The sequence below is a fragment of the Anabrus simplex genome, chromosome 2, assembly GCF_040414725.1.
Source record: "Anabrus simplex isolate iqAnaSimp1 chromosome 2, ASM4041472v1, whole genome shotgun sequence".
Classification (NCBI taxonomy): Eukaryota; Metazoa; Arthropoda; class Insecta; order Orthoptera; family Tettigoniidae; genus Anabrus; species Anabrus simplex.
This window is the reverse complement of record NC_090266.1, coordinates 1160250316-1160277693: the sequence shown is the minus strand read 5'-3', so window position 1 is coordinate 1160277693 and position 27378 is coordinate 1160250316. Positions and strand designations below refer to the sequence as shown.

The following is a 27378-nucleotide window of genomic DNA, read 5'->3' as shown; positions in this document are numbered from 1 at the left end:
CAAAGGAACTTGCAGTCACCATCTCGGCACGTTAATGAAGGAATGGGACAAACTACAATGATAGCAACCATCCATCGAATTAAATTCTCCACATAATAATTATTGAACTATGGAGTAAAGTATAAGCGAGGTTCACCCGCAAGAAATATTGTGCGTTACAGGGATAGCGGCCAACTCATACGGCTACATCTAACAAAGAGCACTTAACGAGATATTTTATGGCTAACACTGGTAAAGCTGTCCATAAGACTCCTTGGCTGAATGGTTAGCGTAATGACCTTCGGTTCAGAGGGCCCCGTGTTCAATTCCCGGCGAGTCGGGGATTTTAACTCTGTCTGGTTAATTCCTCTAGCTCGGGAGCTGGGTATTTGGGTTCGTCTTCGTTCACATACAACATATCACACTACAAACCACCACAGAAACACGCAATAGTGAATACATCCCTACCAGAGTTGGACAAGAATGCATTAACATTGCAAGGTAATCTCAGCTACAGTTTTCACAATGTAATTTGGGTAAATGTGCAATGCACTGCAGACGATGTAGTTCAATTATTCGATAATGCTATTCAAATATAATTGAATTATTTGTTAATGAAATTTCACATTTTACAAATTATAATTACCTACTAATAAAGTATAGAGGTTTTCTTGTGCCAAAAGCTATTCCTAGAAAATGTGGCTACGTGACACAGCTGACAAAGACCGTTCCTGAATTGTGTAGAATACACTAAAACAATCCAGATTTCTCAAGATTGGTTCACAATATTCGAAATAGCCTCGAAAATTCCAAAATGCTGCAGAATAATCCGGGATGTTCAAGAACGTTTTAGAATATTCTAGAATGACGCAGAATGATTCAAACATTTGTCGAATGTTTCAGAATATTCCTGATTTCTCTACAATGGTCCAGAGTGGTCGTGAATATTCTGGTATGTCAGTTTAAGTATAAATATTTTGAGGATGATCTAGAATACTCGAAGATGCAAGACTTTATGTTGTTCAAGAATATTCCAGAAGGTTCAGGTCCCGTTTTAAGGCATGTATCAAGGAGCCAGCCCAGCGTTTGAACTGTACAAGAACGTGAACAAATGCCAATATGATTGTGACTATAGTCTTGCGATGAATTAAGTTATTTAATAGACAAAAATAAGGCGGGCCCTACTGGAGATGGAGGATATTAGTACTGTATTTTTCTAACTGGTTATAGCAATCTGTTACCCAGTGGTGTCCATTGTTAAGAGTGGTTTCATTAGGAGTTTAATGCATGATCTGTTCTTTTTCGTTTGTGTTGCAGTATAACTTATCGTTCTTCATTCTTTGTTTAAGAATAAAATCGTACCTAACCAAATGAATCTTACTTCATTTTTTTAATATGCTGTAAACGATATACGCATCCAGTATGCATGCTGTTTACCTCAAACGAATTATTTCCTTCAGTCTATTTACTTTCGGTGCAGAAAGTGAAAACGACTCATTTCATACAAGCACTGTGAGAGGGAGTTCAAAATATTTACCATCTCCAATAATTATGTAATATAGATTACTGGACGTAGAACAATTCGGAGGCTGAAAATTTCAAATAACACGAACACATTGTAAGGGTGCATTGCCTGCCGATTTATTAATATTAAATTTATGATACATATTTTTAAGATTGTTTTATGAGCTCGAATTGCCTACAAAAGCAATGTACAAGACCACGGGCGCTACTTTCCCAATCCTAATCCATTCCCATCCTTGCATCGCCGGAAACCTTCGATGTGTTAGTGTGACGCTAAACTAATAATAATAATAATAATAATAATAATAATAATAATAATAATAATAATAATAATAATAATAATAATGCAATGCCTGAAGCTTCAGGTTTCTGTAAGTGTAAACCATGGTCGTTGCTTAATGTGAGCTAGCTGAAATCAAATTGCTGACTACAATCCTCCATTCTGGTTGTCACTTATTCCGGTTTTTTTTTTTCTTTACGTCGCACCGATACAGATAGGTCTTATGGCGACGATGGGACGGGACAGGCCTAGGAATGGGAAGGAAGCGGCCGTGGCCTTTATTAAGGTACATCCCCAGCATTTGCCTGGTGTGAAAACGGGAAACAACGGAAAGCTATCTTCAGGGCTGCCGACAGTGGGATTCGAACCCACTATCTCCCGGATGCGAGCTCACACCTGCGCGCTCCTAACCGCACGGCCAACTAGCCCGGTTTATTCAGGTTTGGCCTATTTTAATGGGAATAAGGAGTGTCTCATGCCAGAGTATTCAAAATGAGAAGAAAAGATAGTGGGACGCCTGAAAGCGAACAGAATATGATAAAGGTATATAAATGGGTGACAGAATATAATCATAACCAAATGGATTAAATTTCTAATTTTCTAAAAATGGTTTTTCTACTTGAAATAAAAACTAAAACCATGATATCATTTACTGGTGAATATGGGACGTTATGGGTATAAGCTAAGTAATGCCTTAATTCCAGAATGTGAGTGTGTACAGAAGAATGTAAGGTAACACCCACCTTCACTAATGAAATACTACCCGACTAGAATACAAGAAGTTGTACAGTAAGAAGTGGTCAGGAAAAGCAGGCGAATTCATCTCTGAGTCGTTCCACAAAATATACAGGATCACAGATAAAAGACTGGAACCACATATTATGACAATCAGAATTACTGTACAAGTCAGCTTGATGAAATAACTCAACCAGGGCAGCAGTATTTTTTTTTTAAATGTCCACGAAAATGGAGACAAGATGATGTTTCGTTCAGGGGATGGACATGTCATGATATTGTGGTGTCTGTACACAGTATCTGTAAATTAGACAAATAACTGATATGAAAGTAGCAGTGGGCTATTAATAAGGCATTATTTATATAGATTTGCGATGAGAAAGCACAGTCAAGTATTTCTGGGATAAATGACAAGATGATTTGAATCCAGTTGACTTCAGGACCGATAGATAATGATCACATTGGTCTAATACCAAATAGCATTTTACTGTTCTTGTTGACAAACAAATGAAACTAGAATTCAAGCAAGTACGGAGGGTTAGGAAATCAGATTAATGCATGAAAAAAAAACCGAAAAGGAAACCGGAGAAGAACCCTACAAATTAATAGCTAAATACCTTCAAGCACCAGCTCTTTTCGAAAGTAATGCTTGAAAGAAATGACCACCCCTCTCTGCAAAACAGAAAAGTTGATGTAAAGCTCTGAGATAGCGGAACCATTTTGCAATTATCTTCCTTATAAATACAGGTTTCTTCAGTATGTGCAATTTTGAAATTCTTGGAGTTCACTGTTCAGTAGGAATGTAGAAACTAAACAGTCGCATAAAATTTCATTTAGGTTATGATAACGATAAGTATACAATGTCTCCTTTACTGCTAATAGTCTGAAGAGACGCCGAGATGCAGGAATTATAATCTGAATTAACGCGTCAACAAAGGGCGTTTGAACTTAGGTAGAGTAGAATGCCTGCCGGCTGTGCTAGGATTAGATTGTACAACCTTGGGCACAGGAAACAAGTGCCTAACCAACTGCACCACACAGTTAGTTACAGAATTACAGAAATGACGCGGAATACAAACAAGGAAACCTTCAATTAAGCGAAAGTGGAGACTATACGTCTTCATAACCACAGTTACCAAAACTTACACGCAATATGAAAGACATATGGATGACAATGTCTCTTCAAACAATAAACAAGGTTACTAAACCAGCGAGCACCAACTGTAGTAGTTGACAAAGTCAACGTAATGGCATGTGTGGGTGTTGATAGCGGGTGGGAATTATAAAAGCGTAAGTTTGTTCCGTCATACGTAAATACTGAATGCTGTGAGATAAAATATGTAATCAACCGGAAGCCGTAAAAGTGGTTAGTCGGGCATACAACAAATAACATTATTTATGATGAAATATTTGAAATTGTTACGTATTTAATAATAATAATAATAATAATAATAATAATAATAATAATAATAATAATAATAATAATAAAAGCAGCAGAGTAACGAGAGTTCTACTACGAATGCCACTGACGTTTATCTTCATAATTTCCGTAAGGGACAGCAACAAGGAAGGCTGATGACACATGCCCCCGCCAGCCAACCCCTTCCCCCTCCATAAAAACACCACGCAATGACTTGATTCTTATTCTCATATTGTAATTCTTGTCACCCCAAATTCACAGAATTCGGGAAGACTTAATAGTGAAAGTAGCGTACGCAACACTAACACAGCATGTTTCGACTGTGTACAGTAAGCCAGAACAACAGAACAGAAGTCGGAAATAAATCCTTAAAGCACATACAGTACTTTATGCTAAAGCAGGCAATAATTTAATCACAAAATTACGCAAGAAATTACCCTCGGTCGAATTATCGCAGGAACAACGCGCAGTAATAATCCTTATATCCCTACATTATCATCACAATACACGTCGTCGTCATTAACGTGTCAGTCATCGCAAGTAACGTAAACAAATCGTGACCTAAAAATAACTGACCATGTTTCCATTCCCCACCCAAACTGAAAAGGGTGAACATAACATACTTCAATAACTATGTATCACCCTGTATTTATATTACATCCACTGTTAAACAGATGACATCCTATTTAAAACATAGTTCCACGCATTGACCACCAAATGACTAGGAAAAGGTGCAAACACGTCTTCAACACATACAAGAAGAAGATAATTTTCTAACATTTCGACAACAGAAAATTCCCCTTGAATAATTCTTAATTTCCGAACGCGGAGCTAGCTTACAATGTTATTAATCTCACGAATATTAACCATGAACAAAAGTCGTAAGCTGTTGCAAATATAAACCGTAAGTAAGCTGCATGCAACTAGAAAACGCGTTTACCGAAGAGGCGAAAACAGAAGTCACACAACGTCACAACACTTCCGCGGGAAAAAAATACCACTAGCCGCCATATCGGCGCTTCAAAGACACCCGAACGAAGCCGCTACCTCGGCACAACTGCCTGGCTGGGAGCAAGCTGCGCCGATGCCAGAAGGCGCTTCCAAGAACTGCAGTACTGCCAACACTAGTGCAAAAAAGAAATCTCCCAACAGGCAGAACAATTGTTTCCTCACGGCGTAATTTCATTGATGCAAAGCAAGACCATGGAAAGCGCGGCAAAGTAACTAATGAAACTGAGTTCACAGTTCTAAGGCCATCACGAGTGACGTTACTTTGCTCGATTGCCAAGCTAAGATAATGACACCTATACGCCAATTACTCTGGGAAGTTCATTAATTTCAGAGCAAATTATCGGAGTAACGTGATACTGTATGAGGGAAAATGCAATGATATGAAGGAAATTATCGTTCCCTATGACTTCGGAAATACAATATACACTCCTTTATTTTAACGTTATAATAATAAATCACTCAATATAATAATGTTCAGTGTATCAGCAACATGAAGCTCGATGGTATAGATCAACTGGCAAAAGGATACGGCAGATTACGGACCTGAAATATGAGCGAGGAGCAAGTTTCGAACCCCGGCGTTAGCGACCATGCTGTCTATGAGTAATAAGACAGTCCCAAAACTAGAAGTCATTACATAGGTTATCAAAAGCACAAGATTATAGGAATCTGATAATAATAATAATAATAATAATAATAATAATAATAATAATAATAACAGGGTCTAATAATTTCGTGTGGATATCCCCAGCCTGATGCAGCCCTTGTAAGATAGACCGTCCGAGGAGGGTGGGCGGGATCTGTCGTGTGTAGGAAGCTGTGTGTTACTGTAGTGTTGCCTAAGTTGCAGGGATGTCGGGGACAGTACAAACACCCAGTCCCCGAGCTAAGGGAATTAACCTTTTAAAGTTAAAATCGCCGGCCCGACCGGGAATGGAACTCGGGACCCTCTGAACCGAAGAGCACTACGCTGACCATTTAGCCAAAGAGCCGGAAATAATAATAATAATAATAATAATAATAATAATAATAATAATAATAATAATGTTATTGGTTTTACGTCCGAGGTAATACTATCGACGGTTTTCGGAGACGCAAAGGTGCCAGAATAATTTGCCCCATAGGCCAATCCACCAACACGAGTCTGAAGAATCTGAGCAACGAAATATCACCGCAAGGAGCAGAGAATGAATCCGCCCACTTAAGCACAGAAAGCAAGCGCTCTACCGACCGAGCTTCTCAGCCCGGCGATCTGATGGTCACTGATGGTCGGTCCTAGTTTCCGAAACTGGACCAAGGGAAAATTTCTTACCATAGGCTCATTTTGTCGGTCATTTTTTCGAGTACAGATCATATCTTGCCTTCCTATACGGATAGGATCGCAACAACATTGTAAGGCACACCTAATTCGAATTACAACTTAATACCTCCACTGTCCTTACTGGAGCAACATTCTAAATTAACCAACTGCACTATGGCAGTGTTAAATTATCAACCAGAAGGGGAAAAATTCTTGGTCTTATAACATGCGTTTATTTTAAATTTGGGCGTCACTCATTTTATAAGCCAGGTGAATCACGTGCGCCAATTTTTAATTGAACATATGGAACCCGCTACGAATTAATGTCTCTTAGTCATAACTTGCGCGACATCTTGCAGCAAATGAATGTACATATCCGGATGTAGGTTTACCCGTAAAATGCAAAACCGTAAAAGGGGCAGAAAGTGAAACCCATCTTAAAAACAATATCAATTTGTGTAGAGCGGATTCTACTACTCTACTGTAATCATAATATTAATGAGATGTTACTGTACTGTACAAACTATATCACCCTTATAGCCGTCGCTCGAGAATTGTGTATGTGATTAGCCCAAGCAGTCACTTCTTTTTAAAAAAAAGTAAAATGGCGCAGCGGTACCACAAGACATGTAAGGGGTTTCGACCAATTTCAAACATGCCCATGCACTACTATATCGGGCAGTCTTGTTTCATCGCAATTGATTTTTTAAAAATTATGGTGTAATCTACGGAGCGCAAATAGTTTACAGCAGACGTGACAGCTTACGCCATGTAATTATTACTGCTAGAACATCGTGCATGAAAATTTGACATTCATGAAGTGCGAGATATCCTTACAAAGAAGTTATAAGAAATGTCGCAACCTGAACACAGACTATTGACAAACGCACTGTGTATAACCACTGTCACATTATGCCGGTAGCATTCAATCAAGCAACAGGTACAGTGGCTCAGAAAAGTATTGGTCTGTCGAGATATGCTACATATGAGGACGAGGAATTGATAAATAATCAGGGATTCTAGTATATGTCATCTTGTGTAACATGAACATTGTAAGAAAAACATAATTCTTCCATGTCCGTATAACTAAAAAGCCATAATTTAAAAAATCATTTTCACTTGCCACCAAAAAAGTATTGGTCTGAATTAACATAACGCAAATTCTTGATCATTCTTGAACGTTCCAGTACTTGGTAGGTCCTCCTTTCCTCTTTATAATCTTAGCTAACCTATTTGGCATCGCTCGTACCAAGGTTTCCGTAGTTTTCGTTGGTATGTTATTCCATTCAGTGAGTAAGGCTTCTTTCAGGTCAGCCTTGTTTGATATTGCATGCTCTCTCACGTTTTGCTCCAAATTGTGCCACAAATTCTCAATGGGTTTGATGTCGGGAGATTGTGGTGGAGTTTCCATCCAACGCGGTATATTACATAACAGCCATAGCTTCGTGTTCAGGGCTGCGTGTTTGGGGTCGTTATCTTGCGTAAACGTATACTTTACTGAGAGTCCCATTTTTTGTACACTTGATGGAAGATGTGTCTTGAGGATATTAATGTATGCTTTGTGATCCATAGTCCCTTCAATGAAGACTAATTCACCTACACCATTCGCACTCATGCAATCCCACACCTTCAGGGAACCATCTTCATGTTTCACAGTACCTGTCAGGTTCTTCTCTTCAAGTTCAGAATTCGTCTTCCTCCACACAGTCACTCGTCTGTCCGACCTGAAGAGGGTAAATTTACTCTCATCAGTGAAAACGACTGTCTTCAAAACCCTTATAGATGTCATTAATGTGCTCTTTAGCGTACGCAAGTCTCTTCTTTCTGTTAGCCTCACTGATGTACGGTTTTCTACGGGCTGTTCTGCCCGCATATCCTCTTTCGCGTAGCACATTTCGGATGGTTTCAGATGACACTTGCACTCCTACATCTTGTTGTAACGCAGCTGCTATCTTCGGCGCAATTAGCTGAGGATTTTGGGCCACATTACACACAATTTGCCGTTTGTCTTTTACTGATACCTTTGAGAGACGGACACTTCGTTGTCTATTTTCTATTGTCTTTGTTCTTTTGTACCTGTACACAATATTTTTAACAGTTGTAACAGCTCTTCCAATAATTTCACTTATGCCCTTGAAAGATTTACCTTCCTGAAATAGTCGCACTACAATCCTCCTTTCTTCCACGGTTGTTTCATTTTCCTTCTCATTGCTGTCTGAACACGGAGACAGTGCTGAATATTACCTTCCGACGTGTCAGCAGAGACACAATGAGCCAGATGCGGCAGACAGCACGATATCACGATGATATTGTGTACTAGACCAATACTTGTTTGGCGTGTAATGACGCACGCCGTTGTATTACTGGCCCGTTTGCAAACAGCGTGAATCTTCTTGGCTCTATGTTCAACCTACTGATGTACTTGACTGTCTTACATATCTGCATATGTATAATTCCATTATATGCACCATTATTTGTACCATACAGTTCCGTTCATACCACGGCTATGGGCAGACCAATACTTTTATGAGCCACTGTACATACTCCACTCAATGGGGATAGTTACCACTATGAGGTCTTAAGAGGGGGATGATTCAGCACACTGTGCCGCAAGGCAAATCTGTCGACACATTTTACTTTATTTTTTGCTAGTGGTTTAACGTCGCACCAACACTCCGAAAGTTTTCGGCGACGCAAGGATTGGGAAGGGCTAGGCCAGTGGTAATATTAGAGTCATAATTCCTGTATACGCAACCATATGTGTAATGTGATGAGTACATTTATATATTACTCTACGGGAAGCAAGGCGTAATGCATTAAAAGCACGATGCATATTCCAAGAACGATTTCCTGGCTTCGGATACGTTGAAGGGTTAAAAGAGGGCTGCGCGAAACGATGGGCTCTGGGAAGGGACCTCTTCAGGATGTGCCAGTGTTGTCTGATAATAATGAAGAAACCATGCATAATGAAACTGAGTCGTATAGTTCCAAAAGCTTCTCCATACTATGGACATTTTTGATATTTAAGATATAATTAAAATAATTGATTTCCAGTTGTTTTTAATGCATACAGTCTCTCTTGGAATACTCCCGTGTCGTAAGAAAGTTTACGATGATGACGATGATGATGCTTGTTGTTTAAAGGAGCCTAACATCGAAGGTCATCGGCCCCTAGTAAAAAAGTTTAGGAACAATCAACTGTGCATAACGTCACTAAAGGAACAATAATTATTATAAAGTATATTTAACGAATAATGAAATAATTACTTTTATATTACCAGAACAGTCTTCTCGAGACAATATAAACGGAACAGAAATATTTACTAAAAGTATACGCAATGATAACCTGGAACAACAAAAATATGTTTGGATAAAATATTGAAAAAAATATCAAGAATGCCGAGAGAACATCGTATTTTTGCAAATCATTGGATGTTCTAGAACATTTTTACATAAAACATCGTCAGCAGGGGGTACTTCGAAGCGATCTCCATTCCTCCAAATCTCGACTTTTCATCTAATCAGTGTGAAATGGGAGTTACTCTTCATTCATCAAATCCTCTCCATAATTTTATTTCTTAGAGGATCCGCAACATCCTTCAACTTTTTTTTTTTTTTTTTTTTGCTAGTTGCTTTACGTCGCACCGACACAGATAGGTCTTATGGCGACGATGGGACAGGGAAGGGCTAGGAGTGGGAAGGAAGCGGCCGTGGCCTTAATTAAGGTACAGCCCCATCATTTGCCTGGTGTGAAAATGGGAAACCACGGAAAACCATTTTCAGGGCTGCCGACAGTGGAGTTCGAACCTACTATCTCCCGAATACTGGATACTGGCCGCACTTAAGCGACTGCAGCTATCGAGCTCGGTAACTTTTCTACTTTGACACGTGTTCCAATTGGCAGGATTTCTGAGACGATGCTTGTGGCCACTTTCCCTGTCTTAAAACGTCCTTAAAACACACCACAATCAGTCGTGTAAAATGTTCCTTCCTTCACTAGAATGTTACTACACCTATTCCTATTCATGCTGACCCTGATTTGATGACTGGAGCTTAAAATGCGAAAGCTTGGTGCTTTCAAGCTTGTATTCTCTTGACTCTCATTCAGTGAAACTGAATCTGAACAAAGTGTGAACAAAGTGTATGATCAGAAAATAAGTCTTGATAACCATGTGTGTCTGTTAAAGATCTACCTTATTAATAATTTTCTCTATACTCGGTCCGGTGGAATGAAAGAGTGGCCCGTAACTAAGAAGTTAACGTGAAAAGGAGCGCTGACAGCTAACCATTTTGACATTATTCCTATCAGATCAGAGTTCTTATTTTGACCGCCACATCCATCAGCCACTAATCTACTGTTCTAACATTAGTCCCAATTTCGGTAGAACGCATTCTGTACTACACATCACCGCTGATCTCATTCGCCCCTTTGCTCTTTCATTCTGTTTCCATGAATAAACGAACATATTATCTTTCGAAAGAGAATCTTTAGTTATACCTCGACAAATTGAGTAATTATAAATGTATAGCTGCCTACTACAATTGACGGCTTGTTTAACATTAGAAAGGAGGTCTTTTATGGAACAATTCAATAACGTTTACCGCATTAACCAATCATAAGGACCATTTTGGAACAAAATGGATAAGAAACCTTATGGAACAAACACGATGTCAGATCAGGTAGTTGTTGTTTTTTTTTTTTTTTTTTTTTGGAACAAACTTGGATTTTTGTTATGCAAGTCGTTGAAACGGGTGCATTTAGGAACATACTTCATGGTGATTTTCATGCAAGCTTTCACGAACACGGCGCTGGTGTCGCTACGCATACCAGCTAATGAACCATAGCACATGATCTGAACATCGGTCAGGCGCCTGTACTGCGCATACTGCCTCGCAATAAATCGTGCACGTCGAATGTGACATGTGATCATAATTACTATTGCTCTTAATTATTGTGGGTCATGTAGGATTGAAATAAATGCATTAAAATATTCTATTAGCACCGAGTATGAACCTCCAAAAACAAGACTCAACATTGGCCTGGCAACGCCCTCGGCCACGGAGAAGTTGTTTGCAGCTGTCCTTATGCAATCAATAGAGACCGAGTTTTAAGGATAATCACTTTTTTATTTTAACATGAAACATGAAATAATCAATTACGGTGTTCAGAACTGTCTTCCACAGACCAAATAACGTGGTTTTATATTCCCCTTTTTATTTCACATTCCCCTTTTTCTTAATCTCTCTCATTCTGATACATTTTTAAAGGAATATTGCAAAAATGTAACTCATTATTATTGTTTTCGATAAACCTGTAACTTCCTGAGACAAACGAAAATGGCGTATGATAAATATAATTCAAATTCTGATTCCCCTACATTACTCCAGGTGTAAAAGTACTGTGGTTAGTGCGATGTAAAGCCAACATTATTATTATTATTATTATTATTATTATTATTATTATTATTATTATTATTATAGGGTTTCCGTGGACACATGTGTAAGAAGGTGCTGGGGTGAATGGGCGGACGAGGTATTGACCAGAGCATACGTTAATGCACTAAGTTATGAAATTTTATTTCTTTCCTTCCTTTTTTAAAAGCTTAAAATTTATAGATGAAAGATCGGAATAAATAATAACAATATGATAATGAGCACGTCAGCTCCAATAACAGTGACAAAGTCCAAATATCAGGTACAAAACTAGAGAGAATTATCAACGTGATAATATACGAAGGGATGAGCATTATAGCTATGAAGCAGGTACACTATTTTATAAGAGCATGTTTGCTCCACTCACTTATATAGCCTAGGAGTCTGAGCTCCAAAAGTAAATTCATTCCAGCTCCTCAAAGGCATAACTTCTTTCCAGCGCACAAGGTTATACCTGGCAATCTTCAAGTAAGGTATTTACAGTCACTTAGTCCTGTTTTGGGGCTTATCTTCTGCTCAAAAGTTTTTCTATTTCTTTTCCAGAAACATGAACAGGGGCAATAAGTGGCCATACTAAATGGCCTTAGTATGTTGAACATCTTTGGCCATGAACAAAAGGCTAGCGAAACACTTGCACTCCTTCCAGAAGTTTTTCTTAACACTAAGTGGACCTATGGCCCAAATATACAGAGGCTAAGCCTATTCTACAGAGGTATGACTATATGAGAAATGTTAAATTCCAAGTGTTCAGAATTTAGAGGTTCAGAAAATTGTAGTCACCCCATACCAAGGTGAATGGGAATCAACAGAGGGTAATCACTCTTTGTTCCCTTACATTACATATTTCACCGCAGGGAATAAAATAGAGTCCTTAGGCTGGCCGAAAATTTTACATTTCAACCATGACGTTTAGAAATTTACATAAAATAAAAGAGCAATCCTTCGCCTCAATCTATCTGCCGGAGCTATCATGTTAAGAAAATTCTGCCATTACCTGGGCCTTCCGAACGTCGACCTGCGGCACCTGCCCCATTAGTACACGCCGCACACAATAAACCGGAGCGATGAAGATGACGATACAGCCATAAAGTGCCCAGCTTTTATTGTACTTCGAGGGGAAGTTTCCAGAACTCTTTACAAATAGGCTCGAAGCCTGTACACACTGCCAATTTTAAATGGCTAGAGGGAATATTCACAAAATTTCTGATTGGTTGTGTGCCATTCCACTATTCCAGAAATAAAACTCAATCGAGTTGCAATGAACGCGATTACTGTCGACGAAATTAAACATATGAATAACGTTAGAGAATGTCATGGAAGTTCAGAATAACGCAATGTCGAAGTATATAGGATCGTAATGGCAGTGATAAAGACAAAATAAGAATTCGAACTGTTAAAAAACCAACACTGTACAAAAGGCACAAATGAAAAGGCAAGGTTAGGAAGCAGACGTATTGCGACGGAGAAGCGAACTGAATCTTTTAAAATATCAGGAAGTATAAATTATAAGCAATTCTATACGACATATAAACTGAGATAATTGCAGACATGTTGGAGGTCTGATAGAAATTAGAATTACGCAAAGAAATCTTAAACGAAACCTAACTGATAAAGTATGTTGAAAGGCTTAGATATCATTCATAAGCTACAGCTGTTTCATCAATGTATTTTATCTTTGTAATTGTGCATGTCAAGATCGTCATGGCTCTCTAAGAAGACATAGGGAAGGCTACCTGGATAAACCTGAGCTGAACCAACACCGCAGATGACATCTAGATGACCAGCCACGCAAGATGACCATCACCCACGACTGCGGAGGACGAACGAGCAATGATATTCCAGAAGCGAAGGAAAAAGAGATAAGTTTCTTAAATAAAATGTATATAGATTGTTAGATATTAACATGAGTTGGCGATTTATAGTTAAAGCCTAATATGTTTTATCGTTATGGTCTCCAAAATAACCTATATTGTGTTAGATTCTTGCGAGTGATTTATTTGTTATGTCGATATAAAGGGAATAGGTAGTCTTCTTAAGAAACATAATTAACCCCAGTTAGAAACATGCGATACAGTGATGTGATAATAGTATTTCCGTGACAGCAAAAAATCCAAACATGTTATGCCATATCGTATTTGAAGTTCTTATGAGGAGAATATGTTAAGATTTTAGTAATATAGCAAGTGATGTGCAAATGCGTATATAGGTGATACGTTATCATAATGAGTTAGGATAGTACTAGATATGGAAATAACAGCAGACAGAAGAAATGTTGATATTTAAGAAGATAGTGATCCAATGATATGAATATACGAGGATAAGGTTATATGTGTATCAAGAAAGGTAAATATGTGATATATTTGGAATAATAAGAAATATGGTTTGAAATGAGTAATGAAGAAGATGTAATGTTGTTTTATGAACGAAATGAGAGACGAATTGAAGGATTATATGTTGCTACGATGAAATAATATGTGGAAATGGAATATTTGAATACAGAGATGAGATGATTGACGCAAATTAGGATCACATATGCTCATGATTTAATGATATTATACTTAATCGAAAATCAATATATTTAGCATCCGGGAGATAGTGGGTTCGAATCCCATTGTCGGCAGCTCTGAAGATGGTTTACCGTGGTTTCCCATTTTCACTCCAGGCAAATGCTGGGGCTGTACCTTAATTAAGGCCACGGCCGCTTCCTTACCATTACTAGGCCTTTCCTGTCCCATCGTCGCCATAAGACCTATCTGTGTCGATGCGACGTAAAACAAATAGCAAAAAATATCCATATATTATGATAATGATGACGTGTTCTGACTTTCATTGAATATTGTGATAGGATTAAATAATCAAAAGGCATTCCTATAAGATTGAGTATTCGTTCACTTGGACATATTAAACTTCGAATTTCTACTAAGAAATCGCATTCTCTTAAATTAATTAAGGCATACTTAGGTTAATATGGATGACTGCTACTTTGTATAGGAATGTAACTGAGTTGATAACGCACAATGCCTTCAAGAATGATGTTCCCTAGATATTTTAAATAATTCGCGCGAGGTCACATATTGATATTTAGGCTCACTTAAGGATCTGAATACCTTGTTATACTCAATGATTAATTTATGTTGTAAAAGGGAAGTTAATATAAGACATGATATTGGATAATATAGTAACTTTAATTGATTAATAATAATAATAATAATGTTATTTGCTTTACGTCCCACTAACTACTCTTTAAGGTCTTCGGAGACGCCGAGGTGCCGGAATTTAGTCCCGCAGGAGTTCTTTTACGTGCCAGTAAATCTACCGACACGGGGCTGTCGTATTTGAGCACCTTCAAATACCACCGGACTGAGCCAGGATCGAACCTGCCAAGTTGGGGTTAGAAGGCCAGCGCCTTAACCGTCTGAGCCACTCAGCCCGGCCTTTAATTGATTAGAAGCAAACTATTGCTAATAAAAAAAGTATCACATTTCCGGATGCTTATAGTGGGATAGGGGCTGCCTGGCCGAGGCGGTAAAGGAGTGCTCGGTTCGCCCGGAAGGACGTGGGTTCGAATCCCCGTAGGAAGTCGTAAAATTTAAGAAACGAGATTTCCACTTCCGGAGGTGCATATGGCCCTGAGGTTCACTCAGCCTACACCAAAAATGAGTACCTGGTTAATTCCTGGGGGGCAAAGGCGGCCGGGCGTAGAGCTAACCACTCTACCCCATCACGTGCCGAGGTTAACAATGGTGGAAGCCTTTACCTTCCACTCCTCCAAGGGCCTTCATGTCCTGTACGGAGGTGACTTTACTTTGCTTTATAGTGGGATACTCTAACCATATCTTAAGATAATCCAACCGAAGATTAATAAATCTTATTTTAATAGTTTGTCTTAAGAACAGCTGAGAATATTAACATTAACAGAAACTGATATGAATAAATAAGTGTAATACTGTACATTAACGTAACTATCGATTTCCCATGCAGATTTTGCAGATTTTACCAGTTTTCTTTATGACTGTTGTGTACAGATAAGATAATAGCACATTTCAATTGTGATGAAAAGATGAGAAATGATAACGGTGATCATTAACAAATATTTTAAGCTATAAGACGAAATGTTAATTTTTTTTTTTTAAATTTTAACTTCATGATTTTATTTTTCTTTACCAATATTTCTATTTTTGAAGAAATAATAGCAGTCAAGATTTACATGAAGTGTTATTTAAAATCTTCTGTAATGGCGTAAGCTAACTTAGAATTAAGACGTTGAAATATCGAGTATTCTTGCGATCCAATGATACGTCGGATGGAGACGTCCATCAACCCAGCTGATAGATAGAATATTACTTCGCGTATCGGTGTCTCATTGTTCCCACGTTAATATATATATTCATGAACCCTGAGAGACTGGTCGGGATTTCTTTTACGTGACCCATCCTGGACACGCGAAGGGCGTAGCTTATAGATACAGGAGTTGATGGGGGCAGAAGTGTTGACAACCTTCACACAAGAACAAAAAAATCTTCAAAAACTAAGGTCAGTCAACTGTGAAAATACACATACCAATGATAAACCAATGATAGACACATCTAGCGGTTGAAAATCCAGGTATATTGCATAACATCAGTTCAAGTTCAATTACATAGATGGCCTTATTGAAGGCGCGCAGTTTAACTGGATGGAGAATGTATACCCCCGGTACAATTATGATTATTCCTACAGGTAAGCCTACTGAAAATCAAGAAGAAAGTTCCTTACACTTACTCTTAATTATAGAAAACTTGTGTGCAACAGAGATAGAATGATTTCGCGCATGCGCATAAACTTGTCACCCACATTATAGCCTCCGCGGAAATATTGTCGTGAAATACAGTCGTAATCTTAATCGCAGTTGGACTCGTCCAGTGAAGGCTCGCTCGTACCTAGTGGAATCGAATTGAACCAAGCAGTCGACATTTCTGATCCACTGCTCACAGCTACCCGAACAGAATCGAACGGGATTCTACGGGCAACATAAAGTAAACAATGGACGGCCGGTTTGATAACGCAAGCACATTTGTGTGAGGAGGCACAAAATGAAGAGAATGAGGGGAAAGTAGATCGGAGAAGGTTCTGGGTGCAAGGAAGCTTAGTTTCGGCAGTATGGCACTTCAGAATGAATGTACTGACATTCAAACAACTATTTCAGACAGTAAAACTACATTTAACAAAACAGTTCACAATGTTTCATGCACCAATACGGTTATATTTTACAGGAGGAAATGCTACTTCGGATGCAATGGGATTTCGTGATCAATCTAAACTTACTTTAATGCAGTAGGTCGAGTACCGTGACAGAACAAAATCATTAATCGAAGTAGCCTCTATATCAGGGGTTTCCAATGTGTAAGGGCTCGAGGGCCATTTTGGAAACCTTAGTCATGTTCGCGGGCCGCACTTGAATAGGCCAATTTTCGTAAAATTCTGCAAATAAGTACAGAAGCACCATTATGAAATAATATGCATAGTTCAAATGAAAGGTGGGTTTGATAATTTTAATTGCTTAAAACATTATTTTAAAATTGCATAAAAGAGTGAAATTTGGAGCCGGGCTGAGTGGCTCAGACGGTTGAGTCGCCGGCCTTCTGACCCTAGCTTGGCAGGTTCGATCCTGGCTCAGTCCGGTGGTACTTAAAGATGCTCAAGTCAGCCTCGTGTCGGCAGATTATTGGCACGTAAAAGAACTCCTGCAGGACAAAATTTCGACACCTCGACGTCTCCGAAAAACATAAAAAGTAGTCACTGGGACGCAAAAATAACAACATTATTACTTTAAATTTGGATTTTAAATGTTTTAAAATCAAAAATAATCTGTTGAGAACAAGTGAATACTTGAAAAGAGGAACTAGTATTAAAGAATAATATTAGTTTCGACTTGGGTCAATAAGGTGTATAAAAATTAATACGTTTTTGAAAGAGCTATTAAATATTTTTGTGACTTTTCTTCACATTATTTCTTACAGTGCTCTTGCGGGCCGCAAAACTGTCTTCGCGGGCCACATGCGGCCCGCGGGCCGCCTTTTGGAAAGCCCTGCTCTATATAAATCGAAAAACTGCAAAGTGTATTTATTGTACACAGTTCCGTATGCGGTACTATTAGTTATGATGATGATGATGATGATGATGCTTGTTGTTTAAAGGACCTAACATCTAAGGTGTAATCGGGAGATAGTGGGTTCGAACCCCATTGTCGGCAGCCCTGAAGGTGGTTTTACGTGGTTTCCCATTTTCACACCAGGCAAATGCTGGGGCTGTACCTTAATTAAGGCCACGGCCGCTTCCTTCCCATTCCTAGGCCTTCCCTATCCCATCGTCGCCACAAGACCTATCTGTGTCGGTGCGACGTAAAGCAAATAGCAAAAAAACATCTAAGGTCATCGGCCCACTATTAATTGGGAACACATGTACGACAGTTTCATATATAGGGAATGTTACTTATGAAACTGTTCATTGTAAATATAATAAACATTTGAAGATTCATCCGAAGTGATGTCAATTATCATAGGTACTGATATACTGTATGTGGACTCCAACATGATAATATGGTTTTATAATAAGGTAAACAATAATTATGAAATCAACTTGATAAACAGAAGAAATGTAGGAACACGCGTGAAACAATTCTGCCTGTACGTCTGATCTTTGAGTACCATATTAAGGACAAGACCGCGTAAATGGCGTTCGTAGATCTAGAAAAGGCATTCGATAATGGTGATTGGACCAAGCTACCTGAGATTCTGAAGGTGATTAGGATCAGATACCGAGAAAGAATTATCCACAATCCGTTCAAAAATCAATGGTAATGATGATGATGACGTTTGTTGTTTAAAGCGGCCTAACAGCTAGGTCGTCGGCTCCTAATGGTACGAGATGTAACAAAATGAAAACTAAAATTTCGAAATGTATCCACTGACTAGAATCTAAAACGAATGGTGATGAGAAAATGATCGAGAAACAAAAACAATCAGTGGATCCAATTACTGGGATGGTGCTCATTTTCTAAAGGGATCCAAAATCCCGATCACCGGCCCCTCACAATGGTACTAATCACTAGTAAAACAGACCCGCGGTGCTCCTCACTCGGTGGAACTAATCACAGGCAACGTATACTCATAGGGTCGCTCACATACAGGTACAAATAATAAGCAATGCAGACGCACGGTGCATCACACATTATGGTAACGCCCGCAGGCAACACAATCCCGTGTTCCTCACATAATAATACTACTCTCGGGCAATGCAGACCAATGGTTTTCCTCAAATAGTGATATTAATCACGGGCGTATGCCCTAATCCGTGGTGTTTCTCACATAGTAGTACTAACCGCAGGCAATGTAGACCCATGGCGTTGTACATAATGTGGTATTACTCGTAGGTAACGCAGACCATATTGAACTCGATGGAACGGACCAATGGAATACACATGATGATCTCTTTCACAAGCAACACTCAGACCCATAATGTTCCGCATAGAATGGTATTGCTGCTATATAACATAGACCCTCGCAAGGTGGTACTAGTCGCAAGTAACGTCGACCCATGGTGTTGAGCACGTAATGGTACGAATCAAAAGTAATCTCATGGTTCTAATATCATTCCTTGGTCGCCCCTTTTAATCGTCTCTTACGACGGGCAGAGGATACCGTGGGTGTAGTCTACGTCTGCGTCCCCCAACCACAGGGGGTAGAGAGAGAGGTAAACAGGAAAAAGAATGGAGCCGACACTTCGAAAAATGAATTACCAGACAAAAAAGACAAGGGCCAAGAAGGGCCTGAAAATTAAAGACTCCCTAGGCCTCGAATGCTCTAATACCGTCGGGGTCGGAAAATAACAAGTATTGACCAAGAGAGGTCGGACAGGATAGATGAAAGTTTGGAGCCTGGCACAAGGGGAAGCAATGCCAGGACTCAGCTAAGGGACCCTTGGTCGCCAACCTACGCTCCCAAGTTGAGAGCCCCTAGAGTCCCCTTTAGTCACCTCTTATGACAGGCAGGGGATACCTTGGGTGTATTCTTCATCTGCGTCCCCCATCAAAAATCAGTCTGCAGTGATAAGAATCGAGGGCTTTGAAAAAGAAGCAGCAATCCAGAAAGAAGCGAGGCAAGGCTGCAGTTTGTCGCCTCTCCTTTTCAATATTTATATATAAAAGGCGGTAAAGGAAATCAAAGAGGAAGATGATCACAATCTAAGCAGAGGAAATCAAAACTCTGAGATTTGCCGATTATATTGTTATTTAACCTGAGTGTGCAAAAGACTTGGAGAATTGCTGAATGGTATTAACAGTCTCAAAGAAGGAGTACAAGATGAAAATAAACAAGTCCAAAACAAAAGTAACGAAGTGAGATGATGCAGGAAATATTAGGTGAAAAAATGTAGTCTTAAAAGGAAGAAGATGAATATTGTTCCTTGGTAGTAAAATAACTAAGGATGGCACAAATAAGGAGGGTATAAAATACAGACCAGCACAAGCAACTGATACAGGAATCAGAAAAATGTTTTTGAAGACTTTCGACTGGAGCGTGGCTTTGCACGGAAGCGAACGAAACATGGACGATAACTAGCTCAGGAAGAAAGAGAACAGAAGCTTTAGAAATATGGTGTTCCAGAAGAATAATGAAGGTCAGATGCGTAGAGCGAATCACGAATGAAGAGATAACGAATCGAATTGGTGAGAAGAGACCGATTTGGTTAAATTTGACCACAAGAAGAGGGAAAATGATATGACACATTTTAAGACATCCATAACTAATCCAGTCGGTTTCTGAAGGAAGTGTAGGCGGTAAGAACGGTATGAGTACTGTATACAAAGGTCTGAATATGACAAGCAGGTGAGAGTAGATGTAGTAGTTTCATAGAAATGAAAAGAGTAGCACAGGATAGAATGGCAAGCAGAGCTGTGTCAAACAAGTCTATGGACTGATGACCCACACAAATATCATACAGTAATCTACCACGAAAGTGAACATACTAACCTGTTTGATTTTTCGTTCCTTTGATTACTTCCTCCGAGGCATTGTATATTACGTTGTTGTTGAAGTAATACTTGTGACTCTTGTCGTAGAGGAAATAATATTAATGAACTAAACTGATACGTTTTTCCGTGTCTATTATTAGTAAGCCGAATGAACTATCATGAAACAGAAAGTTCCCGACTGTATGCAGTGAACTGCTAATTTTCTAGCTGACGCTGATACACAATCATATGCCACCAAATGGCCGTCCGAAAGATCCCAATCATCGACGAAGTTACACGGATGTTGATAATTCTGTTCGATTCCACTCCGCTAGTCGAAAAATTGTCTTGGCTGAGAATCCTGTCCCGTTCGGTTCGGTTCGATTCGAACCGATCCGACTGAACTCGATTCGTGGCGATCGCCATCACTCTCTCCCGTTTAAACACGTGTTTAAAACAAATTCTGTCCGGTTCGATTCGATTCGATTCGATTCGATTCCACTAGGTGGGAGAGGGCCTTGAGACTAGTAGCGATGATACCTTATCAGAAGCATCCGGAAGGAGCCAGTATAATTTATTGAAAGTTATTCTCTACTAGATTTAGACCTTAATGTGAACTAATTAAAGGACGGGCTGAGTGGCTCAGACGGTTGAGGCGCTGGCCTTCTAACCCCAACTTGGCAGGTTCGATCCTGGCTCAGTCCGGTGGTATTTGAAGGTGCTCAACACACGAAGCCAATGTAGAAAAATTAAAGAGGTAATAGGAGAGCATCCTATTAGTTTTATTTTGGATGAAACGCCCCATTTAAGTGCGGCCAGTATCCAGTAATCGGGAGATAGTGGGCTCAAACCCCACTGTCGGCAGCCCTGAAGATGGTTTACCGTAGTTTCCCATTTTCACACCAGGCAAATGCTGGGGCTGTACCTTAATTAAGGCCACGGCCGCTTCCTTCCAACTCCTAGGCCTTTCCTGTCCCATCGTCGCCATAAGACATATCTGTGTCGGCGCGACGTTAAGCCACTAGCAAAAAAGAAAGGAAGAAGAAGAAGAAGAAGAAGAAGAAGAAGAAGAAGAAGAAGAAGAAACGCCCCATCCTGTCTTGAGACTGTCCTGAATATCCATGTGATGCCTCTGTCAGAAAAGCCATCTAGGGCCAATGTTGTTAGCACTCTATGAATTGCAACAGTCAAATCTGCAGATGTCATGCAGAGTTTTAATAACTGTTGCTGCAAGCTGTGGCCCTTAGGAATACCGCAAGGAAGTATGGCAAGCTGTTACTGACCAGGTAACATACTTGCTCTCAGCATTTAGACAGTTGAAACCTCTATATTCTAGTGGTGGGCTAGCGACGGAATCGAGTAGAATCGAGTAATGTTGTCTTAGAATCGGTATACTCGACTCCAGACTCGAGTCCAAGCATACTACTGTCGCTATCTGTGGACATAACTTAGAACTATAATCTATTGTACTGGAGTGCACGGGATTCACGGTCACCCACAGAATATTTTTGTGATGTGGGGACTGTCAACTTGAAAAATACACAAGTAGGACCGAAGATGAGCGTGCGATGGGGACAATTTCCACACTGTGTACCCCACCTTTTCTAATGTCGATAACGGCAGAGTTCTATTATTATTATTATTATTATTATTATTATTATTATTATTATTATTATTATTATTATTATTATTATTATTATTGTACATCCTGGAAGTAGCCACCAGGAATTTGCTGATTGCTATGAAATATTGTTCCCGCCACGTCCTTGTAGGAGAACGTGTAATAATATTGTGCGAAATAATGGCAATATTACTGCCAGAGAAATTTATTGCAAAGATACATGTGTAGGGCGTTCAGAAACATATATGTGCTGTAGTATCACGTATTGGTATTATCCAACTCGTTGGCTGAATGGTCAGCGTACTGGCCTTCGGTTCAGAGGGTCCCGGGTTCGATTCCCGATCGGGTCGGGGATTTTAATCGCTTCTAAGTAATTCTCCTGGCTCGGGGACTGGGGGTTTGAGTCCGTCACAACACTCTCCTCTTCATATTCACACAACACACTAACACAACACACTACACTACCAATCACCACAGAAACACGCAATAGTGATTACATCCCTCCATATAGGGTTGGCGTCAGGAAGGGCATCCAGCCGTAAAACAGGGCCAAATCCACAGGTGTAGGAAAAAAGGAGAAGAAGAAGAAGAAGTATCATTTATTGGTATTGTATTCACGCATTCTGCCAGCAGCTAAGTGGGGTGCTCCCTTCAATACCTGAAAAACCGGGCGAGTTGGCGGTTCGGTTAGAGACGCGCGGCTGTGAGCTTGCATCCGGGAGATAGTGGATTCGAATCCCACTGTCGGCAGCCCTGAAGATGGTTTTCCGTGGTTTCCCATTTTCACACCAGGCAAATGCTGGGGCCACGGCCGCTTCCTTCCACCTCCTAGGCCTTTCCTATCCCATCGTCGCCACAAGACCTATCTGTATCGGTGCGACGTAAAGCCACTAGCAAGAAAAAGTAATAATGTATATTTCTTCAGACAATTAACACACAAAGGACTGGGTTCATATCAACCTTTAAATGACAATATTAGGGTTGTAGGTGTCGATCATTGTTGCTCTATGTTATGTTTCCTTTGTGACAGAGAATAATAATAATAATAATAATAATAATAATAATAATAATAATAATAATAATAATAATAATAATAATAATATTACAAGGTGTACAACTTTGCTTCTGTTGTTTTGTCCCCAACATTGGAGGCTTTAATGAAACAGATTACTTACACATGTATCATTCAAAGTAGTGTCCATCGCTGGCCACGACTTTCTCCCATCTTTCGGGCAGTGTTCGAATCCCGTGTCGAAAAAATGGTTCATCTTTTGAAGCGATCCACGAATCGATCCAATTTGTGACTTCTTCATGAGATCGGAAGTGTCGGTCAGCAGGGCATGCGCCATTGATCGAAACAGGTGATAATCGGAGGGAGCAAAGTCTGGAGAATACAGCAGGTGGGGTAGGACGTCCCATTTTAACATTCCCAGGTATGTTTTGACCACTTTTGTAACGTGGGGTCGAGCGTTGTCGTGTTGCAAAATCACGTTATCGTGCCTCTCGCTGTATTGCGGCCGTTTGTCTTTCAATGCTCTGCTCAAACGCATTAATTGCGTTCGATAACGAACAGCTGTGATTGTTTCACCGGGTTTTAACACCTCATAGTACACGACGCCGAGCTGGTTCCACCAAATGCAAAGCATGATCTTGGAGCCGTGAATATTCAGTTTTGCCGTCGACGTTGAAGCATGGCCGAGATATCCCCATGATTTTTTGCGTTCAGGGTTATGGCAATGAACCCATTTTTCGTCCCCGTTCAACGTCTCCTGGTTTCAACTCATACGGGACCCAAGTCCCTTCTTTCTGAATCATGCCCATGGTCTTGAGACGTTTTGAAATGGCTTGCTGTGTCACTCCCACTGATCGTGCCAATTCTTCTTGAGTTTGACGCGAGTCTTCACTCAGCAATATCTCGAATTCTGCATCTTGGAAAACTTTCTCTCTTCCACCACTATGCCGGTCTTCGACGTTAAAATCACCGTTCTTGAAACGTTGAAACCAGTCACGACACGTTCTTCCACTAATAGCGTCCTCACCATACGTACGTGAGAGCATTCGATGAGACTCAGCCGCTGTTTTCTTCATATTGAAACAAAACAGTAACACCTCCCGCAAATGCCGAGAATTTGGCTCGTACACTGCCATGCTCAATCGAGAACAACTTTATGATGTAGACACACATCGACTAAGTTTGAATAGGGTTATGTTGACCGAGGTCCAAGCTAACTGCCTGACGTCTGCGATCTGTTTCGTTCGACCGCTACGTACCGTTGTCGCCATCCATCGGCAAACGGCGAAAGCAAATTTGTACACCTTGTAATAATAATGTTATTAGTTTTAGGTCCAACTACGTACATTTATATGGTTTTCGGAGATACCGAGCTGCCGGAATTTAGTCCCCCAGGAGTTCTATAACGTGCCAGTAATACTACCGACACGAGGCTGACGTATCTGAACACCTTCAAATACCACCGGACGAAACCAGTATTGAACCTGCTAAGTTGGGATCAGAAGGCCATATAAGCAATGTTATCAATATTAGAATAGATGGCATATTCAGTGGAGTGAGTCAGAGACGCCGTGAACGGATATTTTCATACTTTATTATGCGTATATAGTTGTAATATTATCGTTCTCAAGTCATAATCAAATTCAGATTATTTAGTTTGCTCATCCGTTAAGAGTATTTTTATCGTACCGCTCTATCGCAATCCCATAGAACCTCAGCGACAACTTGTACCAAAGAGGATGTGTGACTTGTACCAAATACAGTAGAGACAATACGGGACACTTACGGATTTAGCCTTGTTAAAGTGGGAGACAATTCGACGGTGGCGCTTCTAGTGACTTGACCTGAAAAGTCGCGCTGAATTCAAATATAAATGGAAATGCATATACGAAAATGGATAAATGAATTACGTCTAGAAAGAAAGTATTATTGAGATATTAATTTCGAAGTTGCTAAAGCAATTCTGGATAAATGAATGAAGAATTATTTAAAAGGTTATTATTTAAAGACTTAAATTAGACATATAAACAAGATGTGAAATAGACTGCTGTGAAATGGGTTGACCTTTTATTTATGCATTACCTACTTTTTTTGCTTTAGCATTCCTGCCTGAACTTTTACGGTTAGATTTGTCTTTTTTCTCATCTAAAAACATTGTATCATCACATTAAGACACTTGTCAATAAAAGTATCGACACATTCCTTACGCACATGATGCAATGAATTAACATTTAAAAGCTGGACAATTTTTCTCTTAACATGAAACCTACTAACAGAAAGAAAATCTATAAAATCCCTGCTTTAATCTGAGAAGAGGGATAAAAGAAAGAAAAGTATGAAAATGTTGTCGATAGTGATGCTTTGAGGAATATTTACGTACAAAGAGTAAAAATGTAACATACCCTTGGCTGTATAGTCGAGGATTTTTAAAGTCGCTGGCCTGGAAATGATCTGAACAGATCTTATAATTCTTATATAAGCGTAACGTCCCTTCTTTCTTGTACACCTTATCCATATCACTTCTGTGACATTTCAAAACCCACAGATCACACCTACAACACATCGGTATTGAAGGTTAACTGCTGCACTATACAATAAAATATGCGTATTATATTTTAAGCCACTTAAAATATGGGTCGAGCAGGTCAGAAGATTATGAAGTACTATAAAAATCTCTTTGTCACTAGAAGAATATATATGCAAACACAATATTACTTACATTTTCTTGTCACGAGGGTAGCGAAAGAAAGACCGCGCATTCTTCTCTACTTCATAGTTACTGCAGCCAAACACAGCACATATACCTTTCCCCTCATGCTGAGAGGCGTTATCAAGGAATGACACACGCTACTATTTAATTATGTCAACTCACTGAAAACGCATAAATAACACCAAAAACGTCACATACAAAGCTCTAATAGCTGTCCCTCGATATCTCGCTGAGTGTCGCGTATTGTCTCTACTGTATTTGCTTGTACATATTATGCTTCATCCATCCAAGAGCGGGCGAGAGAGCGAACGTGTGACGTCATGCTGTCATCGGGTCTTCGCAAGCGAAACGAGTCCGAACCTGGACTCGAAAGTGTCGAGTACCGCGATTCCAGGCGTCACTCGCGCGCATCACTACTATATCCCAATCTCTATCACGTAACGAGTGTTGATCACGCTTTACATACGGCTTGCAAAGCAGACAGAGCTGAATACCAGACAGCGAATTCCTCTACATCCGAACCCAGGAAGACGCTGATTACGGCTCCCAAAAGAATCCATTGTTACAGGGAGATCACAAGCTTCCCAATGCCTAAGTTCCCCATTATAACCAGATGGGGAACATATATTTCGTGTGCTGTTTTACCTAAGTGAGAATTTTAACGACATTAAAGAGCTTTTTTTGTGCTTAGACGATGAATAATATGCAGCTGTAGCACAAGCAAAGGCTTTATTGCGGAATCCAAATTCGGAAACAGAACTGTATACTGCAGAGTGCCATCGTGAGGCTTGAAAAGGAGACATTGTCTAAGGAAATCCAGTGGAGTGTGGTAGAAGCAGTGTAAAGTATGTTAAATGGATAAGCTCTAGACAAACTCAAGTAAAAAGTCCATCAAAGGATCCACCGCTGATTTCAGTTGATGATGAGCGGCAATTTTCTCTTTATAAAGGGATTCTACATTCAAAGAGGCGGAATATGACTTTTAAACATATTCAAATGTCTAGTGTTATCAAAATACAACACTTTCCTTATGTTGTGAAGTGATAAAAGTAAGAATATGTGTGTGCTAATTGTATTGTAACGGTTCAAATCCCGTTACAAAGAGATTTCTGTATTATTATTATTATTATTATTATTATTATTTCATCTGTGATATTATAATTACTGAATTATTATTATTATTAGGTCCGTACTATTATTATTTTATCTGTGAGATTACTATTATTGTATTATCATTATTATTCAATTCAATTCTGCAATGCTTGTCGCTTGCGTGATTGTAGTTAAATGTATGTATATATACGTGTGTGTAGATTAACACTAAAAACATGTACAGTAAGAAATGCTAAATATCAGATGTGGAT

General features: G+C 39.5%; 1 protein-coding gene across 7 annotated transcripts in view; it reads right to left on the bottom strand.

The window, feature by feature from the left end:
* The window catches only part of HDAC4 (histone deacetylase 4), a 1180658-nt gene that overhangs the window by 716045 nt on the left and 437235 nt on the right, over positions 1–27378 (bottom strand). For 2 of the 7 annotated variants that reach the window (XM_067142124.2, XM_067142125.2), the window contains exon 1: positions 4879–4985. The exons of the other annotated variants lie outside the window; for them this stretch is intronic. The gene's annotated coding sequence lies outside the window, so the exon portion shown is untranslated. Of the gene's footprint in view, positions 1–4878; positions 4986–27378 lie in introns of those variants that run through there. 7 annotated transcript variants of the gene reach the window in all.